Here is a 15,143-nt window from a genome sequence, read left to right on the forward strand (position 1 = left end):
CATCCCTCTTACTATGTTTTGATGAAGAGCCCTTCGGTTTCTTAGTGATTCATCTGAATTCCACGCAAACCTGTTTTTACCTCTGTATCTAAGGCTTTCATTATCACATGAAACTTGAGTAGGGCTGCTCACCTTGACACTTCTATTACTACTTGATTTCACACGTTGCACTGTATCAGAATTAGTATAGCCCTCACTGTCAGTAGGTAATTCTTGACTTTCAGGAAAAAATGAGGGGTCTTAATAAGAATCTACTTAAGACACTAACATAAATTTCTTTTCCACTTTCATCATTTTTGGAATTTTGCGTGGATCTGATGTATTTACAGTTTCTTTCTTACATTTGTTTCTCGAAGTACTAGGTGTATATTTTGCAAATACATAATATCTCATAAAAACAAAATAGTATTATTAAAGAGTTCTATAGCTTATATTTCATGGTAAATAAAAGTCAACCACAAAACCTTTCGAAAAAAACTGTCTCTTCAGGAAATGTGTGTCCAATAAACACGCAAAAATATAGACGATAACGGAAATGTGTGCCTCTCAGACACCGTAGATTTTCTAAAATCATCGATAAATGTTCACTCAGACATTAACGCCAACAATGAACTACTGCAACACACGTGCAACTAAATAATAGGAAGGTACTGAGAAAACCGATACATTGAGTGAATTAGTGTTGCCAATGTAAAACAAAGGAAAACCATACGTGTCTGACAGACACATATTTCCTGTTAAGGGTTAACAGAATATATTTGTATAACAATTAAATCTTTATATTTCAGATGGATGCTGAATTTAAAAAAAAATGTTCGGCGCGACAGAGTCTGTTTTCAATGTCATCTGTTTGGCAGTGATAATTTTCTTTAAGGTTTCGCTAGAGAAAGTTCTTGGTGAGTAAGATCAAGTTTTCGTGTATATTTATCATATTTCAGGTTGCATGTATAAATATGTACACAAGAGTCTATTTGTCATCAACACAACTCTACTTCTGGCAAAGCACCCATTTGTTTTTTTTTATTCCTTTCTTTACATTATATTTTTATAGTGTCTATTCACAAACATTGTTTTATTGTTATAATTCAATCGCAGCAAATAGTAGCTTTTATATGCTTTACTTTGAAAAGTAAAAATAAGTCAGTATTTTGAAACACGTAATACCTTTTAAATAAACGTACATAAACTCAAAATTGCACATCTTTGGCTTATTATCTTCACGTCTTAAGACAGTGATGGGCAAAGCATGGCCCGCGGATTAGATGTAGCTCCTTAAACGTTTCCACCCAGCCCACGACGTGATTCATTACCTGACGAATATAACTACACTTCTGAGAATCAGTGGATTATACTTCCAGGCAAATTATGAGAAATGTTTGAAAATGCATTCACAATACCATTTAACACAGTCCCCTTCATGATCTTTCGAGTATTAATAGAGCTTGGTTTTACAAGTGATACAATCACTGTTGTTTTTTTTTTTTAATTATATTTGCCCACCTATATTTTTTCCGTTTTTCTTTAGCCTGCGGCCCAAAATGTTTCCCCATCATTCAGCTAAAGAATATAACAATTGTCTAGGGCTTTAGAAAGCAGTACACTATAAGTAAAACCTTATTTCAACTCATGGAAGTAGTTTTTTAATAATTTAGTGTGATTTACATTGTACTTCAAAAAATATTTTGGCAGACAATAGCAATATCTACTAATTCCAAACATTATTATATACTGACTTAGTCATATTTTCTCTCTATAGCAATCAATTGCGCACTACATTTGCTTCCATTTCTACTACTACAAGGTGTAATCATACGTAAGAAAGGAGCTAAAATAGTAAGGAGAAGGCCGGCACCTTACAGGAGCCACGAATATGTCATTGCAGAGCTACAGGTAAGTCGTGTCTGGCGTTTCATTGGACAGATAATTTTTGTATACCTTCCTGATTAGGAATATGTCCATTATCGTTCAATTGTAGTCATAGTTTCATAATTACATAGTTAATACATTTACTTTCCAGGGTATACGTTTTGGAAATATCTTAATAGAAGGATGGTTTTATAAATAATTTGATTTGCATACTAATGGATGGTTCTAACGTCATCTGTATATGTAGCAGGGTTGGCAAAAACCATGGCTTTTATTGAAAAAAACGGGTTTTTTGGTTTAAACCAGGTTTTTTTGGTTTAAACCAGGTTTATTTGGTTTAAATAATTTGCTCTATATATTCATATCATATATGGACAGAAATAAGTTTGTTTCGCCTTGATGCTATTATGCAACATCCGGGTTATGCTGGAAGGGGTCACATAAGCTTAAAGCGGAATAAAAACTGCTTCTCGAGTTACATCCGAGAAAAATTGTCCTCCATTTGAACTCGGAACCAGGACTAATTGGCCACAAATGCGATACGTCTGCCGACTCACTCAGGAAGGAATCCTGATAAAATTACGTTGTACTGATCTTTACATGCTTCTTAATATAGCTCTCAAGAGTCATTTCAGAAGGACAAAAAGATAAACAGTGCACAAGTGAAACCATTATACTGAATTACATATGGACAGTTTCAAAGTACTACGGAGTACAGACGAACTAATTTAATTCAAGTTAGTTAACAACGACTTTTATTTGTCCAAATTAAAGAAATACAACGACTTAATTTGCATATCACAAAGATACGAATTATTTGAGTCCACTTTGGCTCAGACTCATTTATACATAAATAGATATCGAAGATACTTCTCATTTCACTAAATGCCTCTCGTAAGGTCTGTATGACCCTCCTTCCCCCCCCCCCCACACACACACACAAAGTACGGCATTTCGATGTATTTTATCAATAGTAAACAAAACAATTTTTAGAATGTTTCTTTGATTGCAATTACATAACAATAATAACTACAGAAAAAAATCACAAAACAAACATTTATAAACTTACATAAAAAAAAAGTTGATTTTGTAGTATAATCTTTTTGAGTAATGAATGGGGAATTTAGGTCTGAATATAATACGAATAATATACGGGAGTGAAACGTGATAACCCACAAATGTGTGTTCATCAAGATTTTACAAACACTTACACTTTTACGAACATTTTCGTTATTTGGTTTAAACCAGTTGTTTTTTTTTTTTTAAAAAAAACCAGCTGCTTTAAACATTGGTTTAAACCAGCCAACCCTGATATGTAGTCATTAAGTTTCCTTTCTATGAATAAAGAATCTGTATTCTCAAGCAGTGGCGTAACTAACAGGCTCCCGGTATTTAAGTTTCGGAGTATAACTTTATAATGTTTGGATGTTAAAAGCACTTTGCAGAGTTCCTCCGTGGCTAAGCGGTTAGCGTACGCGCTCTTGGCGCGGGAGACCCGGGTTCGATTCCCGGCGGGAGCTCATGTGGTTCGGATTCCACGTTAATCAGTAGGTCCACGTCTCACATAGCCTCGCTGCTGAAAGGGACGCTAAACTGAAATTCAACTCCATTCAAAAGCACTTTGCAGGTTTCATATTACTGTAAGAGTACTCTACTTAGAGGAAAAAGAAATCACGGAACCAGCTATAATAGATTTAGTGAATTCTACTCGGAAAATGTATCGCCTTTTGTTGCAACAACTAACAAGTTTCCGATGAGTAGTGAAGAAACAATTTAGTGAAATTTTAACTTGGAATTAATTAGCCAATTATTTAGTCGTAGATAACATCCTATGTTAGTAGTGTTCTGGATTTGTGTACTTCTTTGCAACTGTATCTCACTGTGCCTCTGACGAAGCCAATCCTGAGCGATCATTCAGTACACTAAAAGCCATCAAACTTTATATTCGTAGAACAAGGTCGAAGATGAAATTGAGCTCAGCCCCGTAACTTGGGCTTTTTCTTGGAAGACCAAACATTAATTAGACCTCCTAAAATATGTCAAGTTGAGGCCCCCTAGAATAATGATGGCATTTGAAGTGAAATCCTTACTAAACGTGTTCGATACTTCTTGGGGCGCCAGTTGATGGTTTACTAAAGTAAGATCCAGATTACATATATGCTACATCTTAAAGGAATGTATTTCGTTCAGATAGTGGGGCAGCAGAAACATCTTAAATTATTTGCAATGCTTTTGAAAATAGTACGGTGCTTCACAAGTTAACTAAATGAGACAATATGTTGAAAGCCTTACTAAATATATATTTTGTCTGGGGCTCTAATAGGACACATTTTACTGAATGAGGCTCGGAACACATTTTCGTTTCATTTTTTTTCCTGTTATGTGGTAAACCTATTCCAAGCTTTATTTATAAGTTCCTGTTCATATTACATCATACAAAGCAACAAAGTTTTAACTCAAATGAATCCTATCAAACAACTGGAAGCTTAATTGGGGGGGACAGTTTCCCCATTCCCCCGCAAAAGTTACGGCATTGGTTGAGCCCTTTGCCAATCCTGAGCACTGAAAGCGAAGAATGGCACCACGTTGATATTGAGAAAGTAATCAGCGAATTACTCTCCGAAAAAAAAAATATACGCCGGTTTAGAAATATGTGAGCAAGTTCCACAAGTTTTGACGAGTTTTCATATGTTAGTTGTAATGTGAACGTTAGGAAAAGAAATATTTCTGCTCTTGCCTTTGAGGTGAGCGGTCCCAGGTTCGACTCCTGGTGGGGACACTCGGCCGAAAGAGTGTAACAGCTTTTTCAGACCTGCCATCTTGAGTGAAGTCTTTCTTGGGTTTCGTTCATTCATACCATTCAAATGCCGGGATGGAGGTACCTAATATAATGGTCTCAGGCTGCTTCCTTCCTTTCCCAATCCTTTCTTCCTTCCCTTTCATCGTACAGTGGGCTCGCTGAGGGACGTCATCCTTTAGACGGGATGGGCTAACGTGGCCTTAGATGCCGACAGCCCAGAAATCTATTTCCTAATTCCTAGAAATTATTTCTTTTAAGAAACTTTTTAGTCCCATGTAATTGGTTAATAATAATAATAATAATAATAATAATAATAATAATAATAATAATAATAATAATAATAATAATAATAATAATGTGCAATTTTTGTATATTAGCAAGTAGTGTCTGACTAGATGGAAAAATAACTCTACTACTGTATAAATTGTACGTGTGCCATGAACGTAGAAACAGGAAGAGCCCTTTTGACATTTTCGCGGATGGAGGGGAGCATGCATTCTTAGTTACGCTACTCCTCTCAAAGCACTCTAGTAATTTGTTTATCAATTCCTAAAAAAGTAGAAATCGAATAACGGTGAAATTTTATATAACTTAGAATTTGTGGTGTGATTCATTGTTTCTTTCTTTCTTTTTTTTTCGTCACACATAAGCACAAATGACTAATTTTCAGGTTTATTGTTTAATTGTCTTGCATAGATGAAACAGATCGGAATGTTTTTGGTTACCTTTCAATTTCCTTATTTTTATAATCTTATTTCAATTGATATTAATCCTTCCAGAACGTGACAACCCTACTATTATTATAAATATCGCCATAGACGAGTCAGGTCTTAAGTCTTTCATTTCATGTTTATTAGGATCACGCAAGTGGGATATACGAGTATATAATATTGTAATGTTAGTACCATAGGTGTTCATTTTACTCCCGCCTCACTCACCTTCATTCTCACAGTGAATTGGCCCTCGCCCTCACCTTCGAAGAGAGTTGACCATCGCTCTCACCTTCGTGTTGGGAATTTGTCCTCGCTCTAGCCCTGACAGTGACAGTTGGCCCTCGCCCTCGCTGTCCAAGCTTGTCATCGCCCTTGCGTCATTATGGTTGAGAGAGAATTTGAGGGTGAGGATGCCCTCGAGAGGGCCATCCTCGCAAGGGTAAACACCTCTGGCTTAGCACGTCCGTTACACCGCTCAATAACTCTTCAACAAAAGATAATTTTAAAATTGTCTTCTGCAATCAACAGCTAGATAATTATCTCGGAGGAGTTCGTTAATGGATGTGATCCACCTACTTGTAGTGATAGAAATAAACCATTTCCGGTTAACGTTGATCACTATAGAGCATAGACAGTAATCTCACATTGTATATTTTTTAATCGATTAAGCGTCCCTAGAATATATTCCATTTCCACTCTAATCACTCTGCTAAAACACTAAATGGTAGATCTACTACAACTTCTGGTTTCAATATTAATTGAAGAAATATTGCGTAATTCTCTTTACTGTCTTTACCAGAGTCTATATTATCGTATTTCAATTGATACTAATTGAAATTAGAACGTAGCAACACTAATATTATTCGAGATATCGCCATACACGAATAAGATTTATAAGTATTTCATTTTATTTTTATTTCTATTGTCACTAATTACACAATATCTTTGTTTCCAGGGAAATGAAGGCATAGACACATTTATAGCAAATGAAAAACTTCTGGGAGGATCTCGTGTCCATTGGCAGTCGACACAGACTGTTTTCCAACGAATGCATACATCTGTCATAGTACTTTGTAGGCATATTCAGAGGGTTCATGTATCCTCATTGTCTTGTGTAAGTTGTTATAAACATTGTGCTCATGTATAGACTTAGTTTATTATTTGACAAATAAAAAATACAATGTACAAACATATTTTCCTTTAATCAAAATGAAACAAATATATATACATTTAAGTTTGTTTGTGTGTGTGTGTGTGTGTGTAACGTCGCATGATTATGTTTCAAAGCTAAAGGAGAAGTCAATGATAATGAAGTGATGCAATGAAGAAAGTAGGAGGAAACGAGAATAAATCGAGAAAACCAGTGCACATAAAATTTGTCCACCATATCAGGCTTACTTGTTTAAAACTACGCAAACCAACATAAAAGTTACAAGGAGCTTGTGTGTTGATTAAATTAAAATTCTCATCTATGCTATTTATGGAAACAACAGGTCTCAGCATAAAAATGCAACCATGCAGATTCAAAATTGAGTAAAAAAGTACTTTAACAATTAGATTATATTAGTATTCGAAAATAGGAATGGGAGTATTTATTCTGCTGCCTTGCAGGCACAGGGAAAATTCCCCAAAATTACAAAGGTAGATGCATTTCACACTGCACTAAAAAAATTATAGTAAGTACGCCTTCTACACATTAATATTGATGTTAGACATTTTCATCTTCAAAGCTGGGAAATAGAAGTAATTTTTGAAGTACTCGTATTTTTTTCAAAAACTGATTTCTATTTTCCAACTTTTAAGAGGGAAATGTTTTAACTTCAATATTAATGTGTAGAAGGCGTACTAACTATAAATTGTCCAGTGCAGTGTGAGAGTAATCTTCCTTTCTAGTTCCAGGAAACCTTCCCTGTGTCAGCAAGGCAGCAGAATAAGTACTTTTTTCTCATTTTTGAATACTAATAAAATCTCATTTTTGAGTACTTTTTTACTCATTATTTAAAAAAAAAACCTTCTCATTTTTGAGAAGAGTTTTTCTTAAATTTGAGAGGAAATATTCTCAATTTTTGAGAACGTGTGTTTCTCAGTTTTGCGGCTATCTGAGCATTTCGAATACTTTTCTACTCACTTTTGAGTATACATGTTCTCAATTGTGAGGAGAGCATTACTAGTTTTTGAACAGAGAGTTTCTCAATGTTGATTATATCCATCTCATTTTACGGTTCACTTTCTCATTTTTGAGAAAATATGTTCTCGTTATTTTTGAGAAATAGCAGTTTCTCATTTTATTTAAGAATATTTTATCTCGCTTTTAAGAGAATTTTTACTCAAAAGTGAGTAAAATTTACTCAAATTTGATTACATATTGTTCTTATATTTTGAACACACACACATTCTCACTTTTGAGAACAATGTATTCGGAGCTATTCTGAGAACACAATGTTCTCAAATTTGAGTCAATTTTACTCATTTTTAAGTAAGTATTTTTAACAGTGATGAAAACAACCAACTATAGAGAAATAACGTTTCAATTGAGTGTAAAGAGCAGCTCTATGCAATGTTTTATATAACGAAGAAATATTTCATGTTGTAAACGTAATGGCGTTTTGTGTCAAGTTTTTCATATTTTTCGTATATCAATTCAGTCATTGAAGTTGAGTTTATTTTGAGTTTAACGTCCCTTTCAGCAGTGAGGCTATATGAGACAGGAACTACTGATTAACGTGGAATCCAAACCACCTGAGCTCCTGTAGGGAATGAAACCCGGGCCTTTCACGCCAAAGGTGCGTACGTAAACCGCTTAGCCACTAAATGAACTCTCTAGGTCATTCGAAATTAAAATATTAGCATTGCATTTACATTGAAAATATTATTTAGCCTTCAAAACAAAAGGAAAAGGTAAAGTAGGTGGATAGTTTGTGACTGTTTATGGGTTATTGTGAAATAATTAAAGAAATCAGAATATGATAAGAAGGCAACGTGAGAAAACCCTTGGAGGCTATGTAAGTCGCATTTGCATGATCTTGCATTGAACCGAGGACTCTCTGCACAAGAGAGTACTAACACTGAGAGCCTTACTTCTATTAAGGAAAATGACTGATAGGGACGATAAAAGAGCCTAAAAGTGAAAACACTTGCTTGTTCACTGTTTGTGTAATAAATATGTGATACGAAATTCGCACACCTATCTACCAAACCTCGTGTAAATAACCTGATGTATATTACGAGAAATTGACACATAATATTCATATTTGCTTTTCATTAATAATATATAACCCTTAGAAAACGAATATCTGTTTGCATCGCACGTTTCAAATAACCAGAATGCATGAGAAATGTTCTGTCTACGTTTTAGTATTCTCAGTTAATATCATGGCTAAGAAGATGAATTGCACTCCAGAAGTGATCATAAATGGGGCGAAACTAGGTAACGTAACCTTCACAGATTCACTGTTTTCTACCTGGGTCCTTAAGTAAATTAAGTAGTACGTTTGGTCTTCAATCCTGCAAAGGATATTTCCCACACTTTTTCAATCGAAGTGAGAACGAGACGTATGAAGATACACTTCCAGACATTAGGTATTTTGAAGCAGATGCCATGAAAATAAACGAGAGACCCAAGTTTCTGTAATGCTATACTGAACACCGCAATTACACCTTTAAAATGAAAGATGAACTCATAAAAAATTGTGTACAGGATGTCGATGTTTAACGTCAAGTATGTATTTCCTTTAGGAATACACTTGAGTCAGAAACGAATGCAAATCCCTTACTTGAATGTATTACAATCGCTAGTGCATGTAAGCTGGTGTATCGAAAAGAAATTTCTTAAAGGAAAATACTACTGGTATCAAGAGCGGGTATAGATGGAGAGATGTACAACCAATTGGAACAGTACAATGGATAGCTTAGGAAGAAAAAAACAAAAACATTCAAATTACCAATGCTGCACGTACTAAGGAAGAACGAATTGCATCAATGAAAGTAGATGGTGAATGGACAGACCACGATACAGGAAAAAATACATGTGTGGGAGTGTGAAGGATGTTTTACAAATTGTTGCATTTTGGCTACTCTAATGACAGAGATAAACCCATATATAACACTGCTACATACACCATGAAATTTTGGTATGAAGCAACAAAGAAAATTTGAAAAGTTAAAGATTTTGATTGTGAAGATCACGAAATATGGGGTATGATTTTTCAAAGAAAAACAGTTGTAGGAAATGAAGAGTTGAAGAAGTATCTTAGTAATCATTCGTACTCAAAGAAAACTTCATTGAATCTTCGTGATGCTTTTTATGGAGGACGTGTGAATGCCATACGTTTGTATCACAACACAAAAGTCTGAAGAAAAAACAACATGTTACAAACATGTTATAGTTTGTACCCCGACGTCTTTAAACCTAAGAAATTTTCAATTCGTCACCCACTAACTATTTGACTGGAGATTCAAATATTCCCAGCATTGAAGAGGCAGAAGGATTAGTTAAGAATTCCTCCTTCAAAAGCTTTCTTCCATCCGGTGCTGCCTTTTAAATCAAATGATAGATTGATGTTTCCACTTTGTCGTGCATGTTGTGATGAATTAAACCAGACACCTTGTGCTCACAGTGATGAAGAACGAGTTCTATATTGTACATGAGTAGCAGTTGAAGTAAGAAAAGCATTGGAAAAAGGGTACAATATAATGGATATTCATGAAATTTGTGCTTATGATGTTATTCAATATGATGAGGAAACAAAATGTGGCGTTTTATTTGCAGAGCACATAAACACCTTCTTGAAAGTAATAACGGAAGCTACTGGCTGGCCATCATGGAGTGGAACAGATTAGTTAAGCGAGAAGTACATACAGCAATTTTATCAAAAGGAAGGAATACTTATATACGTAAAGAAAATTAAACATAATCTAGCACTTAGGAGTTTAGCTAAATTAATGTTAAATTTATTTGGGTGAAAATTTGGTCAACGTGAGAACATGGGTCATGTAAGCATCACTAATGACCCCAAGGAATTATATGATAAATTAACATCCCATGATATAGACGTACATACCATATTTCCAGTAAATTATTATATGTTGTTTGTGTATTTGCAATACATAGAAGACGTTCATAATTCACTAGCAAGTGTAAACGTTGTCATAGCCGTATACACAACAGCATAAGCAATATTGGAATTGTACAAGCATTTAGAACAGCTACAAGAAAGATTATTGTACTTTGATGCTGATTCCGTAGTTTATATTAAAAAAAAACTGGTGAAAGCATAATTCCAAGTGGTGATTTTTAGGTTATTTAACAAATAAATTACTCGAATATGGTAAAGAACCTCATACTCAGAATATGTATCAACTGGACCCAAGAGCTTTCCAGTACGAAGAATTAGTACCAAGTATGCAAAATACGAAACTTTCCAATAAAGTATGAATCTTCTAAACACCCAAATGTTGATGTAGTGAAGAAAATGATAGTAAATAATGAAGAGAAGGCAGAAGAAGAAGAAGACTCTCGATCCACAGCAGTCAAAATTACAAATGGAAAAAATGCAATAGGAAAGAGCATTCTATCGTTAGCATGACCGAAAGAAAGTCTATAAGGTGAATTATATAAATTGACGTAGACTTCCAAATTCATATGATACTCTTCCATATGGATACACTCCTTCCAACGAAAGAAGAAGAAAAGAAATGTAATATTTAAAAATATATTTATATATATACGGATTAAGGGATAATTATCACACTATTTAACATGGATACGATGTTTAAACATCCCTTTTCATGTATTGTTGCCGGATCAAGTGGATATGGAAAAACGTCCTTTGTAATACGATTCCTGTGTAATTTATCACGTATGGTTAATACATCGTATCGTCATATTTATTGGTACTATGCAGAATAGCAGAATGCACACAGGGAAATTTCTATAAAAGTACAATTTATTGAAGGATTACCTCGAACAAAAGACTTTTTACCTGAAACTGGACCACATCTTATTATTACTGATGTTCATATGTGTGAAGTGAACCGCAATATTATTGATTTGTTTAGAAAGAGATCTCATCATATAAATCTTAGTGTAATATTTATTTCACATATCTTAGTGTAATATTTATTTTGTATTATTTAAAAATCCAAGAGGTAAATCAGAAATTAAATATATGAGTTATCAGCTAACACCAGAAAATTAAAAATGTTTTCAAGAAAGTTTCAATGCGCAAAAACGTTCACATATGGATAATTATTTATTGATTTAAAACAGGATTCTGATTATATTTGTCATTACGTCTACTTTCTAACGAAATAGAAGCGGAATAATAATAAGATGTGTTTAAAATGCTAGTTTTAAACTATTTGTTCATTCTGTCAATATGTCTCCAAGAGTAAAACATGCTTATCTTCTTCGAACACTGAGCAAAGCAAATAATAAAATACGTAAAGATATAGTGGAAAATGCAGACACTTTAGTGATTCTTAGTATTTGTGAACTTTGTTATAATGTATTAACAGGTAATCCACTTCCTACAAAGACACAGAAAGCAAGATTAAAGCGATACAAGAGGACGCTTCGATATCTTGTGACCAAAGGACATTCCATCGAAAAGAAGAAGAAGCATTTATTAGTGCAACAGGGTGGATTCCGTCCGGCATTATTAGCTCCTATTTTAAGTGATGAATTATCAAGTTTACTATTGCTATAGTGAAATGGAACACGCAAATAAAATTATTTTAGTTGCACAAGAAGTTCTTTATAGTATACAAAGACCAGCTTCATCATCATCAGCCATGGAGAAACGTGAATCTAGTTTCGATCAAGAAGAGCAACAGATTTTACTCTTATCCTCTCTTAGTGATGAAGAAAAATGGAATCAATATAATAATGTTCTTAAAAAATATTTACATTTAATACGAAAAGAAGAACCTGTGACACTTTCGATTACGTCAAGTAAATCAGAGAAGACTGAAGTAGAAGAAAAATAGTGTTACCTGTACCCAAAATGTTTCGTAAAGGAACTGAATTATTACTGCATAGAATGAAACATGATTATAATATCACGTGGGATAATAAAGAAACTGTTAACATCAAAAGTGATAAACTTGAATAACTCACACTGTAGATTTAATTTTTCAAGTGTCGCGACCACAGAAACATGCCAATCCAACCTAATTGGAAAAATTTTGTAATTATTTATTTTCTAATACCACATCTGAAGAACTTATTGGAATTCCAAAACATTTGTCATATATTTTACGACGAACTAAGTCGCCAGTAGTATCCTGGTCAAAGAAAAAAATCTGAAATGGTTTGTAGAAGACGAAGTAGAATTAATAGAAAAATAAAATGAAAAAAAAAAGTATCTCCTATAAGGAAAAAAACTGCGTGTAAAGGTCCTGTATGGTCAAGATGGAAACCGTAAACAAACACTTAAGCAAGATTTACTACAACCCTTCACATTCAGCCTCGTTTTCAACTGTTAAAAAGCTGTGGATAGCTACAAAGAAGAAAATTCCTATGCACTGTATAAGAAAATGTTTACTGAAGCAAACACCACATACGTTACACAAAGCAGTACATCGTCGTCTTAAAAGATATTTCAATGTCGTGAATAACATTGATGATGAGTGGGAAAGTGATATTAATGATCTTCAGTCTCTTCATAAACTTAGTTATACATATCGTTATATTCCTACAGTGATAGATGTGTTCAGTCCATTAGTTTGGGTTCTGCCGTTAAAATCTAAATGTAGAAATGTTTTCTTGAAAGCATTAAAATTGTTTTCAATGACAGAAAACCAATTCCATTCCGGACAGATAAAGGAAATGAGTTTACTAATAAAACTATACAGAAGTACTTGGAGGAAAACAAAATAAAACATATTACAACTAAAATTCTGATTTAAAGTCTAGTATTGTAGAGCGTTTTAACAGAAGTATAAGAAAAAAAATTGGAAGTATTTCACATAGTATCAAACGTATAATTATTTAAATGTATTACTTCTTCTTGTAAAATCATACAATGAAGGTCATCACTCAGCCATTAAGATGTCACCTGCAAATGGTTCTCAAAATAACCTATTTGAGGTACGGCATAATCAGTATGATAGTAAAATAAAGAAGAAGAACCCAGATTTCTGAAAACATCTTAAGATTGGTGATACAGTACGAATTAGTAAACCGAAATGTGCATTTGATAAAGGATACATGCAAACCTGGACTTGGTAAATATTTAAAGTGAAGAAGATAATACATAGAGATCCACATGTTCATGAAATAGAAGATTTAAGCACGGAACCGCTGGATGGATTATTTTATAGAGAGGAATTACAACCTTTGCTGTTATCAAAATCGTTTTACATAGATAAAAGCATACGCATAAAAAGAAAAGGTAGCACAAAATAATATCTTGCTCTTTGGAAAGGACATCCTTGTTCTTTCGATTCCTGGATACCTGCACCATCCGTAGAGAAAATCGAAAAGTACAATAGAACCTGATGGAGATATTTACGTTACTCTTCCCAGTAATAGCTCTAAACAATATTTTTTTCTGAAAATACCTTAACATCATACACTACTAACTTCATCAGAGAATGGAATTTCGTGAAAAGTGGGAAGTAACTATTGTTGGTATTCATTATCCTCATTCAATTTTAAATACTATTGAACTAAATAAAAAATAAAAACCTGAAAACAGTAATGATTGAAGGTTTATAACTATTCCTGTACGTTATTATACTGATATTTAAGAGTTGATAAAGATAATTAGTACACACATCTGAAACACATATTCTTAAATTTACATATTTACTATATTCGTGAAGTAATATGTGTTTTATACGACGTCTTAATAACACACATATGTGGACGTTGCATTATCACCTAGTGTTAGTGCCATGTTGGAATCTGATCCAAACGTTGATTTAATGGATAAGCAACAAGGCCAATGATTTCCAAATTTACGTTTAGAGCTTGCATCTATAATGTATGTATCTGGTGATATCATTCAATCCGTATTTGTTGCAGATACAGTAGTATCATTATGACGTATCATAAATATGAATCCTGTGAATCATAAGTTGGGAAGTAGTGCTACAGAAATGTTTAATCCTCCACATTATGTACTTATAGAAAGATGCATTTTGAACACATAAAAATAGATATAAGACAGAGTACAGGCTCTCCACTGCCATTTACTTTCGGAACTGTATGTCCTAAACTACATTTTCGACCCATGTGACAACATCAACAATTATGAGTATTCCATATTTACAATATTATCCAAAAAAACTCTTTTTAGAACTTGAAGCGATTATGTTGGATTCCCTTATCAAGTTTGAAATGGTATTGTAAAGTTTCCTTGGATGATTATTTCGTTCTGTCATTCCATTAGTAAAACAGGAGCTAAACCAATAGGAAAGGAATTATTAAAATCTGGATCATCGATAGACAACAAATTAACGAATAATTCCATCAACAAAAGAGTGAAGCGAGGTCTATCTTACAAGAAATAGCTAGAATAAACTGAAATATATGCTAGGATTTGCATATCAGCGAAGGAAAAGAAGAATTACACATCATTTAATCTTTAATCCTTCATCATTACGCATCATCAAGAGGAAAAGGAAGAAGTGCAAGAGAGAAAAATAGGAAGCGTACACAGAAAGCAAAGACAAACCAGAAGAGGAAATTATCAAACGACATCTTTGATAAATCATTATCATCATGGCATTTTTACATCATCAATCCTGCGAAAAAGTGT

The sequence above is a fragment of the Thermobia domestica genome, chromosome 17 (genome assembly GCF_964235325.1).
Source record: "Thermobia domestica chromosome 17, izTheDome1.hap1.1, whole genome shotgun sequence".
Lineage (NCBI taxonomy): Eukaryota > Metazoa > Arthropoda > Insecta > Zygentoma > Lepismatidae > Thermobia > Thermobia domestica.